General features: G+C 40.0%; 6 non-coding genes across 6 annotated transcripts; all 6 read left to right on the top strand.

The window, feature by feature from the left end:
• The first annotated feature begins 399 nt into the window (after positions 1-399).
• Positions 400-494, top strand: TRNAI-UAU (transfer RNA isoleucine (anticodon UAU)). Its single transcript has 2 exons — positions 400-437; positions 459-494. It is a non-coding gene; the product is annotated as a tRNA-Ile (tRNA).
• A 2,309-nt stretch (positions 495-2,803) lies between these two features.
• On the top strand, positions 2,804-2,898 carry TRNAI-UAU (transfer RNA isoleucine (anticodon UAU)). The gene is made up of 2 exons: positions 2,804-2,841; positions 2,863-2,898. It is a non-coding gene; the product is annotated as a tRNA-Ile (tRNA).
• Positions 2,899-5,206: 2,308 nt separating this feature from the next.
• TRNAI-UAU (transfer RNA isoleucine (anticodon UAU)) lies at positions 5,207-5,301 on the top strand. Its single transcript has 2 exons — positions 5,207-5,244; positions 5,266-5,301. It is a non-coding gene; the product is annotated as a tRNA-Ile (tRNA).
• Positions 5,302-7,598: 2,297 nt separating this feature from the next.
• Positions 7,599-7,693, top strand: TRNAI-UAU (transfer RNA isoleucine (anticodon UAU)). The gene is made up of 2 exons: positions 7,599-7,636; positions 7,658-7,693. It is a non-coding gene; the product is annotated as a tRNA-Ile (tRNA).
• Positions 7,694-10,002: 2,309 nt separating this feature from the next.
• TRNAI-UAU (transfer RNA isoleucine (anticodon UAU)) lies at positions 10,003-10,097 on the top strand. Its single transcript has 2 exons — positions 10,003-10,040; positions 10,062-10,097. It is a non-coding gene; the product is annotated as a tRNA-Ile (tRNA).
• A 2,309-nt stretch (positions 10,098-12,406) lies between these two features.
• On the top strand, positions 12,407-12,501 carry TRNAI-UAU (transfer RNA isoleucine (anticodon UAU)). Its single transcript has 2 exons — positions 12,407-12,444; positions 12,466-12,501. It is a non-coding gene; the product is annotated as a tRNA-Ile (tRNA).
• The last annotated feature ends 2,257 nt before the right edge of the window (positions 12,502-14,758 follow it).

Genomic DNA, 14,758 nt, shown 5'->3' with positions numbered 1-14,758 from the left:
GGATTTAAAGCATTTGTACACACGAGGTACTCTGTTGACACTAGTCTGTAGCTAAAATGAAAACAGTTGAAGTAAGATATCCAACTACCCACCTTCCCCCAACTTGGGTCCAACATATCATTTTCTGGCTAAATTCCTACTTTGTGCTTATGAGACATAACAATTAGATTCCCCTAGACTTTGTCGGAACTGACGAGATATAATTGAATGTGGTTTTCAAAAGACTGAATTTTATGTTACAGGACAATTATAGAATCTTTTCCGGTTCCACTGTAATTGTAGTAATCAGGGTAACATGTTTGCATGTGAGCTGATCTTGCATACGGTATGTTGATGACGATCCTGTCGTCTACTAAGTCACCTCTAGGTGGCGCAGTTGGACTCATGGTGTATGTGTGAGCTCCAGTGGCGCAATCGGTTAGCGCGCGGTACTTATACAGCAGTACTTGCACTGAGCCATGCCGAGGTTGTGAGTTTGAGCCTCACCTGGAGCAACTGCATTATCTTTTTTAAATCATTTCAATGAAAGGAAAAATTAAACTCAGATTAAAGATGGCGCTTGCTAAAGATTATTTACTTCTATTCAGAATCTTCCTGTCTAACTCCTCCGGGTCCCTAGGATCACATCGCCTTCGGGACGATTCGTTTCACTGCATTATGATGTGCTGACTTGTGAACTATGCATTCACATCAGTGTATTCAAAAAGAAATTTGCTAAATAACAAGAATAATAAAAACAGTATAGTCGCATGAATAGCCATAAATTGAAGAGCTGCAAAAAATGTTGATCAACCAAATTGAATAAAATATAACTCATATAAATGGCAAAAGGATAGCATCATCACACAAAGGCCTTAGCCAAATATGCTATTCCTCTAAAGTAGATTGTACCTCTTGTGTGCTGTGATTGTTCCTCCAATACAAAATTCATTTTTAATTTGTCTGCAATTTTGAAAAATAATGCCTGCTAGAAGTCAACTTTTTAAAATGATTTCATTCATGACACGTATTTCTCTAACCTGTGATTGTGGTCCATGCTCAATTTCTCTTTTCCTCATCCCCATCCTGATTCTACTTCTTGAGACACCAGGTTCACTTCTTTATCCACCCCAACCAATCAAGGTCACCAAATCTATCAAACAAGTCTGCCTGCATTCACTTTCACTTAAAGTACAAGATAAGTTGTATCATTTGAACAGAGAGCATGAGAAAAGGAAGTTTATGGTGAGTGGTGGCTGGGGTTTTGAGGATTCACCTCATTTTCCTGAGAGCCGAGGTATCTGGGAGCTATAGTGTTTTGAGAGGAAAGAAATTAAAATCTCCAAGGTGCCACTGCTCGAGCCCTATAACGCTCGTTATGTGGAAGCAGATTGAGCAGAAAGAGAGGTCAGATACTCGCTCAACCTTTCCAAGGGACGGTAAACATTGAGTTATTATCTGGTTTTGCCTAGCAGGGTGAGAACAGCGTTTGTCAGGCGTTTGTCAGGCAATCGGAAGGGGAGACGAATGAGTCGTAGTTCTCTGGTATTATTCAAGTCTTCTTGCTAAGATAAAAGTAGAAAAGGGAACGTTGACAATAAGCAAGCTTAAAACGAGGTGTGGTTCCTAGGTGAAATAACTTGAAAAGAGTTAAGATTTAAAAGATAAACAGAAGATCCTGATGAGGATTGAACTCGTGTCCCCTGGTTCCAAAAAATCCGTGCTTTGCCACTGAGCTACAAAGCCGGAGGATTTCCATATCTCAGAGTGCCATATGTAGTCTTAAGGCAGAATGTGGCCAGCTGTGAGTTTCAGAGTATGAGTGGAAACCTATGTACTTATGAATGTCAACATATAGGCACACATTAAACTACATTCTTAAGGCACTTTTCGTGGAAGGTGGCAAAACTCTATATTCTTAGGAGAATATTAAAGAACTCACATTACTCAGGATACGGATATCAGTAGTTAGTATCTCTGCAATCTGAGACATTTACAGGAAACTACTCATCAGAAGGGATATGTCAGTGCAGGGCAGACATAAATAAATGGCTCTTCAAACAGCTGACACTTTAGTAGTAAGAGCTGCTTTCTATTCCTTCCAGATATCCAAACTAAGTAGAAGGCCATGCTTGAAGGAAAGACATTCTTCTGGGCTCTCCATGAAAGACTAACTTTCTAATAAACACAACACCCTCTATTTTATTTAATGTATTTGCTACAATGGATTAGCCAGATGGGATCATCTAACGATTTCTGGATGTGTCTCGAAAGAGAGCGTAATTATACTGGGAGCAGTGCTGACCTTCAAAAACCAACATGATCGGACTTTGACGATGGTGGGATTTGTATCCACACATGCAGAGCACACTGTATGGGCAGTCCGCCACCTTAACCACTCACCCACTTCATCCACCCTGTAACAGGATTTAAAGCATTTGTTAACATGAGGTACTCTGTTGACACTAGTCTGTAGCTAAAATTAAAACAGTTGAAGTAAGATATCCAACTACCCACCTTCCCCCAACTTGGGTCCAACATATCATTTTCTGGCTAAATTCCTCCTTTGTGCTTATGAGACATAACAATTAGATTCCTCTAGACTTTGTCGGAACTGACGAGATATAATTGAATGTGGTTTTCAAAAGACTGAATTTTATGTTACAGGACAATTATAGAATCTTTTCCGGTTCCACTGTAATTGTAGTAATCAGGGTAACATGTTTGCATGTGAGCTGATCTTGCATACGGTATGTTGATGACGATCCTGTCGTCTACTAAGTCACCTCTAGGTGGCGCAGTTGGACTCATGGTGTATGTGTGAGCTCCAGTGGCGCAATCGATTAGCGCGCGGTACTTATACAGCAATACTTGCACTGAGCCATGCCGAGGTTGTGAGTTCGAGCCTCACCTCGAGCAACTGCATTATCTTTTTTAAATCATTACACTGAAAGGAAAAATTAAACTCAGATTAAAGATGGCGCTTGCTAAAGATTATTCACTTCTATTCAGAATCTTCCTGTCTGACTCCTCCGGGTCCCTAGGATCACATCACCTTCGGGACGATTCGTTTCACTGCATTATGATGTGCTGACTTGTGAACTATGCATTCACATCAGTGTATTCAAAAAGAAATTTGCTAAATAACAAGAATAATAAAAACAGTATAGTCGCATGAATAGCCATAAATTGAAGAGCTGCAAAAAATGTTGATCAACCAAATTGAATAAAATATAACTCATATAAATGGCAAAAGGATAGCATCATCACACAAAGGCCTTAGCCAAATATGCTATTCCTCTAAAGTAGATTGTACCTCTTGTGTGCTGTGATTGTTCCTCCAATACTAAATTCATTTTTAATTTGTCTGCAATTTTGAAAAATAATGCCTGCTAGAAGTCAACTTTTTAAAATGATTTCATTCATGACACGTATTTCTCTAACCTGTGATTGTGGTCCATGCTCAATTTCTCTTTTCCTCATCCCCATCCTGATTCTACTTCTTGAGACACCAGGTTCACTTCTTTATCCACCCCAACCAATCAAGGTCACCAAATCTATCAAACAAGTCTGCCTGCATTCACTTTCACTTTAAGTACAAGATAAGTTGTATCATTTGAACAGAGAGCATGAGAAAAGGAAGTTTATGGTGAGTGGTGGCTGGGGTTTTGAGGATTCACCTCATTTTCCTGAGAGCCGAGGAATCTGGGAGCTATAGTGTTTTGAGAGGAAAGAAATTAAAATCTCCAAGGTGCCACTGCTCGAGCCCTATAACGCTCGTTATGTGGAAGCAGATTGAGCAGAAAGAGAGGTCAGATACTCGCTCAACCTTTCCAAGGGACGGTAAACATTGAGTTATTATCTGGTTTTGCCTAGCAGGGTGAGAACAGCGTTTGTCAGGCGTTTGTCAGGCAATCGGAAGGGGAGACGAATGAGTCGTAGTTCTCTGGTATTATTCAAGTCTTCTTGCTAAGATAAAAGTAGAAAAGGGAACGTTGACAATAAGCAAGCTTAAAACGAGGTGTGATTCCTAGGTGAAATAACTTGAAAAGAGTTAAGATTTAAAAGATAAACAGAAGACCCTGATGAGGATTGAACTCGTGTCCCCTGGTTCCAAAAAATTAGTGCTTTGCCACTGAGCTACAAAGCCAGACGGTTTCCGATCTCAGAGTGCCATATGTAGTCTTAAGGCAGAATGTGGCCAGCTGTGACTTTCAGAGTATGAGTGGAAGCCTATGTACTTATGAATGTCAACATATAGGCACAAATTAAACTACATTCTTAAGGCACTTTTCTTGGAAGGTGGCAAAACTCTATATTCTTAGGAGAATATTAAAGTACTCACATTACTCAGGATATGGATATCAGTAGTTAGTATCTCTGCAATCTGAGACATTTACAGGAAACTGCTCATCAGAAGGGATATGTCAGTGCAGGGCAGACATAAATAAATGGCTCTTCAAACAGCTGACACTTTAGTAGTAAGAGCTGCTTTCTATTCCTTCCAGATATCCAAACTAAGTAGAAGGCCATGCTTGAAGGAAAGACATTCTTCTGGGCTCTCCATGAAAGACTAACTTTCTAATAAACACAAAACCCTCTATTTTATTTAATGTATTTGCTACAATGGATTAGCCAGATGGGATCATCTAACGATTTCTGGATGTGTCTCGAAAGAGAGCGTAATTATACTGGGAGCAGTGCTGACCTTCAAAAACCAACATGATCGGACTTTGACGATGGTGGGATTTGTATCCACACATGCAGAGCACACTGTATGGGCAGTCCGCCACCTTAACCACTCACCCACTTCATCCACCCTGTAACATGATTTAAAGCATTTGTACACACGAGGTACTCTGTTGACACTAGTCTGTAGCTAAAATGAAAACAGTTGAAGTAAGATATCCAACTACCCACCTTCCCCCAACTTGGGTCCAACATATCATTTTCTGGCTAAATTCCTCCTTTGTGCTTATGAGACATAACAATTAGATTCCCCTAGACTTTGTCGGAACTGACAAGATATAATTGAATGTGGTTTTCAAAAGACTGAATTTTATGTTACAGGACAATTATAGAATCTTTTCCGGTTCCACTGTAATTGTAGTAATCAGGGTAACATGTTTGCATGTGAGCTGATCTTGCATACGGTATGTTGATGACGATCCTGTCGTCTACTAAGTCACCTCTAGGTGGCGCAGTTGGACTCATGGTGTATGTGTGAGCTCCAGTGGCGCAATCGGTTAGCGCGCGGTACTTATACAGCAGTACTTGCACTGAGCCATGCCGAGGTTGTGAGTTCGAGCCTCACCTGGAGCAACAGCATTAACTTTTTTAAATCATTTCAATGAAAGGAAAAATTAAACTCAGATTAAAGATGGCGCTTGCTAAAGATTATTCACTTCTATTCAGAATCTTCCTGTCTAACTCCTCCGGGTCCCTAGGATCACATCACCTTCGGGACGATTCGTTTCACTGCATTATGATGTGCTGACTTGTGAACTATGCATTCACATCAGTGTATTCAAAAATAAATTTGCTAAATAACAAGAATAATAAAAACAGTATAGTCGCATGAATAGCCATAAATTGAAGAGCTGCAAAAAATGTTGATCAACCAAATTGAATAAAATATAACTCATATAAATGGCAAAAGGATAGCATCATCACACAAAGGCCTTAGCCAAATATGCTATTCCTCTAAAGTAGATTGTACCTCTTGTGTGCTGTGATTGTTCCTCCAATACAAAATTCATTTTTAATTTGTCTGCAATTTTGAAAAATAATGCCTGCTAGAAGTCAACTTTTTAAAATGATTTCATTCATGACACGTATTTCTCTAACCTGTGATTGTGGTCCCTGCTCAATTTCTCTTTTCCTCATCCCCATCCTGATTCTACTTCTTGAGACACCAGGTTCACTTCTTTATCCATCCCAACCAATCAAGGTCACCAAATCTATCAAACAAGTCTGCCTGCATTCACTTTCACTTTAAGTACAAGATAAGTTGTATCATTTGAACAGAGAGCATGAGAAAAGGAAGTTTATGGTGAGTGGTGGCTGGGGTTTTGAGGATTCACCTCATTTTCCTGAGAGCCGAGGTATCTGGGAGCTATAGTGTTTTGAGAGGAAAGAAATTAAAATCTCCAAGGTGCCACTGCTCGAGCCCTATAACGCTCGTTATGTGGAAGCAGATTGAGCAGAAAGAGAGGTCAGATACTCGCTCAACCTTTCCAAGGGACGGTAAACATTGAGTTATTATCTGGTTTTGCCTTGCAGGGTGAGAACAGCGTTTGTCAGGCAATCGGAAGGGGAGACGAATGAGTCGTAGTTCTCTGGTATTATTCAAGTCTTCTTGTTAAGATAAAAGCAGAAAAGGGAACGTTGACAATAAGCAAGCTTAAAACGAGGTGTGATTCCTAGGTGAAATAACTTGAAAAGAGTTAAGATTTAAAAGATAAACAGAAGACCCTGATGAGGATTGAACTCGTGTCCCCTGGTTCCAAAAAATTAGTGCTTTGCCACTGAGCTACAAAGCCAGACGGTTTCCGATCTCAGAGTGCCATATGTAGTCTTAAGGCAGAATGTGGCCAGCTGTGACTTTCAGAGTATGAGTGGAAGCCTATGTACTTATGAATGTCAACATATAGGCACAAATTAAACTACATTCTTAAGGCACTTTTCTTGGAAGGTGGCAAAACTCTATATTCTTAGGAGAATATTAAAGTACTCACATTACTCAGGATATGGATATCAGTAGTTAGTATCTCTGCAATCTGAGACATTTACAGGAAACTGCTCATCAGAAGGGATATGTCAGTGCAGGGCAGACATAAATAAATGGCTCTTCAAACAGCTGACACTTTAGTAGTAAGAGCTGCTTTCTATTCCTTCCAGATATCCAAACTAAGTAGAAGGCCATGCTTGAAGGAAAGACATTCTTCTGGGCTCTCCATGAAAGACTAACTTTCTAATAAACACAACACCCTCTATTTTATTTAATGTATTTGCTACAATGGATTAGCCAGATGGGATCATCTAACGATTTCTGGATGTGTCTCGAAAGAGAGCGTAATTATACTGGGAGCAGTGCTGACCTTCAAAAACCAACATGATCGGACTTTGACGATGGTGGGATTTGTATCCACACATGCAGAGCACACTGTATGGGCAGTCCTCCACCTTAACCACTCACCCACTTCATCCACCCTGTAACATGATTTAAAGCATTTGTACACACGAGGTACTCTGTTGACACTAGTCTGTAGCTAAAATGAAAACAGTTGAAGTAAGATATCCAACTACCCACCTTCCCCCAACTTGGGTCCAACATATCATTTTCTGGCTAAATTCCTCCTTTGTGCTTATGAGACATAACAATTAGATTCCCCTAGACTTTGTCGGAACTGACGAGATATAATTGAATGTGGTTTTCAAAAGACTGAATTTTATGTTACAGGACAATTATAGAATCTTTTCCGGTTCCACTGTAATTGTAGTAATCAGGGTAACATGTTTGCATGTGAGCTGATCTTGCATACGGTATGTTGATGACGATCCTGTCGTCTACTAAGTCACCTCTAGGTGGCGCAGTTGGACTCATGGTGTATGTGTGAGCTCCAGTGGCGCAATCGGATAGCGCGCGGTACTTATACAGCAGTACTTGCACTGAGCCATGCCGAGGTTGTGAGTTCGAGCCTCACCTGGAGCAACTGCATTAACTTTTTTAAATCATTTCAATGAAAGGAAAAATTAAACTCAGATTAAAGATGGCGCTTGCTAAAGATTATTCACTTCTATTCAGAATCTTCCTGTCTAACTCCTCCGGGTCCCTAGGATCACATCACCTTCGGGACGATTCGTTTCACTGCATTATGATGTGCTGACTTGTGAACTATGCATTCACATCAGTGTATTCAAAAAGAAATTTGCTAAATAACAAGAATAATAAAAACAGTATAGTCGCATGAATAGCCATAAATTGAAGAGCTGCAAAAAATGTTGATCAACCAAATTGAATAAAATATAACTCATATAAATGGCAAAAGGATAGCATCATCACACAAAGGCCTTAGCCAAATATGCTATTCCTCTAAAGTAGATTGTACCTCTTGTGTGCTGTGATTGTTCCTCCAATACAAAATTCATTTTTAATTTGTCTGCAATTTTGAAAAATAATGCCTGCTAGAAGTCAACTTTTTAAAATGATTTCATTCATGACACGTATTTCTCTAACCTGTGATTGTGGTCCATGCTCAATTTCTCTTTTCCTCATCCCCATCCTGATTCTACTTCTTGAGACACCAGGTTCACTTCTTTATCCATCCCAACCAATCAAGGTCACCAAATCTATCAAACAAGTCTGCCTGCATTCACTTTCACTTTAAGTACAAGATAAGTTGTATCATTTGAACAGAGAGCATGAGAAAAGGAAGTTTATGGTGAGTGGTGGCTGGGGTTTTGAGGATTCACCTCATTTTCCTGAGAGCCGAGGTATCTGGGAGCTATAGTGTTTTGAGAGGAAATAAATTAAAATCTCCAAGGTGCCACTGCTCGAGCCCTATAACGCTCGTTATGTGGAAGCAGATTGAGCAGAAAGAGAGGTCAGATACTCGCTCAACCTTTCCAAGGGACGGTAAACATTGAGTTATTATCTGGTTTTGACTTGCAGGCTGAGAACAGCGTTTGTCAGGCGTTTGTCAGGCAATCGGAAGGGGAGACGAATGAGTCGTAGTTCTCTGGTATTATTCAAGTCTTCTTGCTAAGATAAAAGTAGAAAAGGGAACGTTGACAATAAGCAAGCTTAAAACGAGGTGTGATTCCTAGGTGAAATAACTTGAAAAGAGTTAAGATTTAAAAGATAAACAGAAGATCCTGATGAGGATTGAACTCGTGTCCCCTGGTTCCAAAAAATCCGTGCTTTGCCACTGAGCTACAAAGCCGGAGGATTTCCATATCTCAGAGTGCCATATGTAGTCTTAAGGCAGAATGTGGCCAGCTGTGAGTTTCAGAGTATGAGTGGAAACCTATGTACTTATGAATGTCAACATATAGGCACACATTAAACTACATTCTTAAGGCACTTTTCGTGGAAGGTGGCAAAACTCTATATTCTTAGGAGAATATTAAAGAACTCACATTACTCAGGATATGGATATCAGTAGTTAGTATCTCTGCAATCTGAGACATTTACAGGAAACTACTCATCAGAAGGGATATGTCAGTGCAGGGCAGACATAAATAAATGGCTCTTCAAACAGCTGACACTTTAGTAGTAAGAGCTGCTTTCTATTCCTTCCAGATATCCAAACTAAGTTGAAGGCCATGCTTGAAGGAAAGACATTCTTCTGGGCTCTCCATGAAAGACTAACTTTCTAATAAACACAACACCCTCTATTTTATTTAATGTATTTGCTACAATGGATTAGCCAGATGGGATCATCTAACGATTTCTGGATGTGTCTCGAAAGAGAGCGTAATTATACTGGGAGCAGTGCTGACCTTCAAAAACCAACATGATCGGACTTTGACGATGGTGGGATTTGTATCCACACATGCAGAGCACACTGTATGGGCAGTCCGCCACCTTAACCACTCACCCACTTCATCCACCCTGTAACAGGATTTAAAGCATTTGTACACACGAGGTACTCTGTTGACACTAGTCTGTAGCTAAAATGAAAACAGTTGAAGTAAGATATCCAACTACCCACCTTCCCCCAACTTGGGTCCAACATATCATTTTCTGGCTAAATTCCTCCTTTGTGCTTATGAGACATAACAATTAGATTCCCCTAGACTTTGTCGGAACTGACGAGATATAATTGAATGTGGTTTTCAAAAGACTGAATTTTATGTTACAGGACAATTATAGAATCTTTTCCGGTTCCACTGTAATTGTAGTAATCAGGGTAACATGTTTGCATGTGAGCTGATCTTGCATACAGTATGTTGATGACGATCCTGTCGTCTATTCAGTCACCTCTAGGTCACGCAGTTGGACTCATGGTGTATGTGTGAGCTCCAGTGGCGCAATCGATTAGCGCGCGGTACTTATACAGCAATACTTGCACTGAGCCATGCCGAGGTTGTGAGTTCGAGCCTCACCTCGAGCAACTGCATTATTTTTTTTAAATCATTACACTGAAAGGAAAAATTAAACTCAGATTAAAGATGGCGCTTGCTAAAGATTATTCACTTCTATTCAGAATCTTCCTGTCTGACTCCTCCGGGTCCCTAGGATCACATCGCCTTCGGGACGATTCGTTTCACTGCATTATGATGTGCTGACTTGTGAACTATGCATTCACATCAGTGTATTCAAAAAGAAATTTGCTAAATAACAAGAATAATAAAAACAGTATAGTCGCATGAATAGCCATAAATTGAAGAGCTGCAAAAAATGTTGATCAACCAAATTGAATAAAATATAACTCATATAAATGGCAAAAGGATAGCATCATCACACAAAGGCCTTAGCCAAATATGCTATTCCTCTAAAGTAGATTGTACCTCTTGTGTGCTGTGATTGTTCCTCCAATACAAAATTCATTTTTAATTTGTCTGCAATTTTGAAAAATAATGCCTGCTAGAAGTCAACTTTTTAAAATGATTTCATTCATGGCACGTATTTCTCTAACCTGTGATTGTGGTCCATGCTCAATTTCTCTTTTCGTCATCCCCATCCTGATTCTACTTCTTGAGACACCAGGTTCACTTTTTTATCCACCCCAACCAATCAAGGTCACCAAATCTATCAAACAAGTCTGCCTGCATTCACTTTCACTTTAAGTACAAGATAAGTTGTATCATTTGAACAGAGAGCATGAGAAAAGGAAGTTTATGGTGAGTGGTGGCTGGGGTTTTGAGGATTCACCTCATTTTCCTGAGAGCCGAGGTATCTGGGAGCTATAGTGTTTTGAGAGGAAATAAATTAAAATCTCCAAGGTGCCACTGCTCGAGCCCTATAACGCTCGTTATGTGGAAGCAGATTGAGCAGAAAGAGAGGTCAGATACTCGCTCAACCTTTCCAAGGGACGGTAAACATTGAGTTATTATCTGGTTTTGCCTTGCAGGGTGAGAACAGCGTTTGTCAGGCGTTTGTCAGGCAATCGGAAGGGGAGACGAATGAGTCGTAGTTCTCTGGTATTATTCAAGTCTTCTTGCTAAGATAAAAGTAGAAAAGGGAACGTTGACAATAAGCAAGCTTAAAACGAGGTGTGATTCCTAGGTGAAATAACTTGAAAAGAGTTAAGATTTAAAAGATAAACAGAAGATCCTGATGAGGATTGAACTCGTGTCCCCTGGTTCCAAAAAATCCGTGCTTTGCCACTGAGCTACAAAGCCGGAGGATTTCCATATCTCAGAGTGCCATATGTAGTCTTAAGGCAGAATGTGGCCAGCTGTGAGTTTCAGAGTATGAGTGGAAACCTATGTACTTATGAATGTCAACATATAGGCACACATTAAACTACATTCTTAAGGCACTTTTCGTGGAAGGTGGCAAAACTCTATATTCTTAGGAGAATATTAAAGAACTCACATTACTCAGGATATGGATATCAGTAGTTAGTATCTCTGCAATCTGAGACATTTACAGGAAACTACTCATCAGAAGGGATATGTCAGTGCAGGGCAGACATAAATAAATGGCTCTTCAAACAGCTGACACTTTAGTAGTAAGAGCTGCTTTCTATTCCTTCCAGATATCCAAACTAAGTTGAAGGCCATGCTTGAAGGAAAGACATTCTTCTGGGCTCTCCATGAAAGACTAACTTTCTAATAAACACAACACCCTCTATTTTATTTAATGTATTTGCTACAATGGATTAGCCAGATGGGATCATCTAACGATTTCTGGATGTGTCTCGAAAGAGAGCGTAATTATACTGGGAGCAGTGCTGACCTTCAAAAACCAACATGATCGGACTTTGACGATGGTGGGATTTGTATCCACACATGCAGAGCACACTGTATGGGCAGTCCGCCACCTTAACCACTCACCCACTTCATCCACCCTGTAACAGGATTTAAAGCATTTGTACACACGAGGTACTCTGTTGACACTAGTCTGTAGCTAAAATGAAAACAGTTGAAGTAAGATATCCAACTACCCACCTTCCCCCAACTTGGGTCCAACATATCATTTTCTGGCTAAATTCCTCCTTTGTGCTTATGAGACATAACAATTAGATTCCCCTAGACTTTGTCGGAACTGACGAGATATAATTGAATGTGGTTTTCAAAAGACTGAATTTTATGTTACATGACAATTATAGAATCTTTTCCGGTTCCACTGTAATTGTAGTAATCAGGGTAACATGTTTGCATGTGAGCTGATCTTGCATACGGTATGTTGATGACGATCCTGTCGTCTATTAAGTCACCTCTAGGTCACGCAGTTGGACTCATGGTGTATGTGTGAGCTCCAGTGGCGCAATCGATTAGCGCGCGGTACTTATACAGCAATACTTGCACTGAGCCATGCCGAGGTTGTGAGTTCGAGCCTCACCTCGAGCAACTGCATTATTTTTTTTAAATCATTACACTGAAAGGAAAAATTAAACTCAGATTAAAGATGGCGCTTGCTAAAGATTATTCACTTCTATTCAGAATCTTCCTGTCTGACTCCTCCGGGTCCCTAGGATCACATCGCCTTCGGGACGATTCGTTTCACTGCATTATGATGTGCTGACTTGTGAACTATGCATTCACATCAGTGTATTCAAAAAGAAATTTGCTAAATAACAAGAATAATAAAAACAGTATAGTCGCATGAATAGCCATAAATTGAAGAGCTGCAAAAAATGTTGATCAACCAAATTGAATAAAATATAACTCATATAAATGGCAAAAGGATAGCATCATCACACAAAGGCCTTAGCCAAATATGCTATTCCTCTAAAGTAGATTGTACCTCTTGTGTGCTGTGATTGTTCCTCCAATACAAAATTCATTTTTAATTTGTCTGCAATTTTGAAAAATAATGCCTGCTAGAAGTCAACTTTTTAAAATAATTTCATTCATGACACGTATTTCTCTAACCTGTGATTGTGGTCCATGCTCAATTTCTCTTTTCCTCATCCCCATCCTGATTCTACTTCTTGAGACACCAGGTTCACTTTTTTATCCACCCCAACCAATCAAGGTCACCAAATCTATCAAACAAGTCTGCCTGCATTCACTTTCACTTTAAGTACAAGATAAGTTGTATCATTTGAACAGAGAGCATGAGAAAAGGAAGTTTATGGTGAGTGGTGGCTGGGGTTTTGAGGATTCACCTCATTTTCCTGAGAGCCGAGGTATCTGGGAGCTATAGTGTTTTGAGAGGAAAGAAATTAAAATCTCCAAGGTGCCACTGCTCGAGCCCTATAACGCTCGTTATGTGGAAGCAGATTGAGCAGAAAGAGAGGTCAGATACTCGCTCAACCTTTCCAAGGGACGGTAAACATTGAGTTATTATCTGGTTTTGCCTAGCAGGGTGAGAACAGCGTTTGTCAGGCGTTTGTCAGGCAATCGGAAGGGGAGACGAATGAGTCGTAGTTCTCTGGTATTATTCAAGTCTTCTTGCTAAGATAAAAGTAGAAAAGGGAACGTTGACAATAAGCAAGCTTAAAACGAGGTGTGATTCCTAGGTGAAATAACTTGAAAAGAGTTAAGATTTAAAAGATAAACAGAAGATCCTGATGAGGATTGAACTCGTGTCCCCTGGTTCCAAAAAATCCGTGCTTTGCCACTGAGCTACAAAGCCGGAGGATTTCCATATCTCAGAGTGCCATATGTAGTCTTAAGGCAGAATGTGGCCAGCTGTGAGTTTCAGAGTATGAGTGGAAACCTATGTACTTATGAATGTCAACATATAGGCACACATTAAACTACATTCTTAAGGCACTTTTCGTGGAAGGTGGCAAAACTCTATATTCTTAGGAGAATATTAAAGAACTCACATTACTCAGGATATGGATATCAGTAGTTAGTATCTCTGCAATCTGAGACATTTACAGGAAACTGCTCATCAGAAGGGATATGTCAGTGCAGGGCAGACATAAATAAATGGCTCTTCAAACAGCTGACACTTTAGTAGTAAGAGCTGCTTTCTATTCCTTCCAGATATCCAAACTAAGTTGAAGGCTATGCTTGAAGGAAAGACATTCTTCTGGGCTCTCCATGAAAGACTAACTTTCTAATAAACACAACACCCTCTATTTTATTTAATGTATTTGCTACAATGGATTAGCCAGATGGGATCATCTAACGATTTTTGGATGTGTCTCGAAAGAGAGCGTGATTATACTGGGAGCAGTGCTGACCTTCAAAAACCAACATGATCGGACTTTGACGATGGAGGGATTTGTATCCACACATGCAGAGCACACTGTATGGGCAGTCCGCCACCTTAACCACTCACCCACTTCATCCACCCTGTAACAGGATTTAAAGCATTTGTACACATGAGGTACTCTGTTGACACTAGTCTGTAGCTAAAATGAAAACAGTTGAAGTAAGATATCCAACTACCCACCTTCCCCCAACTTGGGTCCAACATATCATTTTCTGGCTAAATTCCTCCTTTGTGCTTATGAGACATAACAATTAGATTCCCCTAGACTTTGTCGGAACTGACAAGATGTAATTGAATGTGGTTTTCAAAAGACTGAATTTTATGTTACAGGACAATTATAGAATCTTTTCCGGTTCCACTGTAATTGTAGTAATCAGGGTAACATGTTTGCATGTGAGCTGATCTTGCATACGGTATGTTGATGACGATCCTGTC

Source organism: Pleurodeles waltl, chromosome 6 (genome assembly GCF_031143425.1).
Source record: "Pleurodeles waltl isolate 20211129_DDA chromosome 6, aPleWal1.hap1.20221129, whole genome shotgun sequence".
Classification (NCBI taxonomy): Eukaryota; Metazoa; Chordata; class Amphibia; order Caudata; family Salamandridae; genus Pleurodeles; species Pleurodeles waltl.
This window is presented reverse-complemented; position numbering and strand designations above follow the sequence as displayed.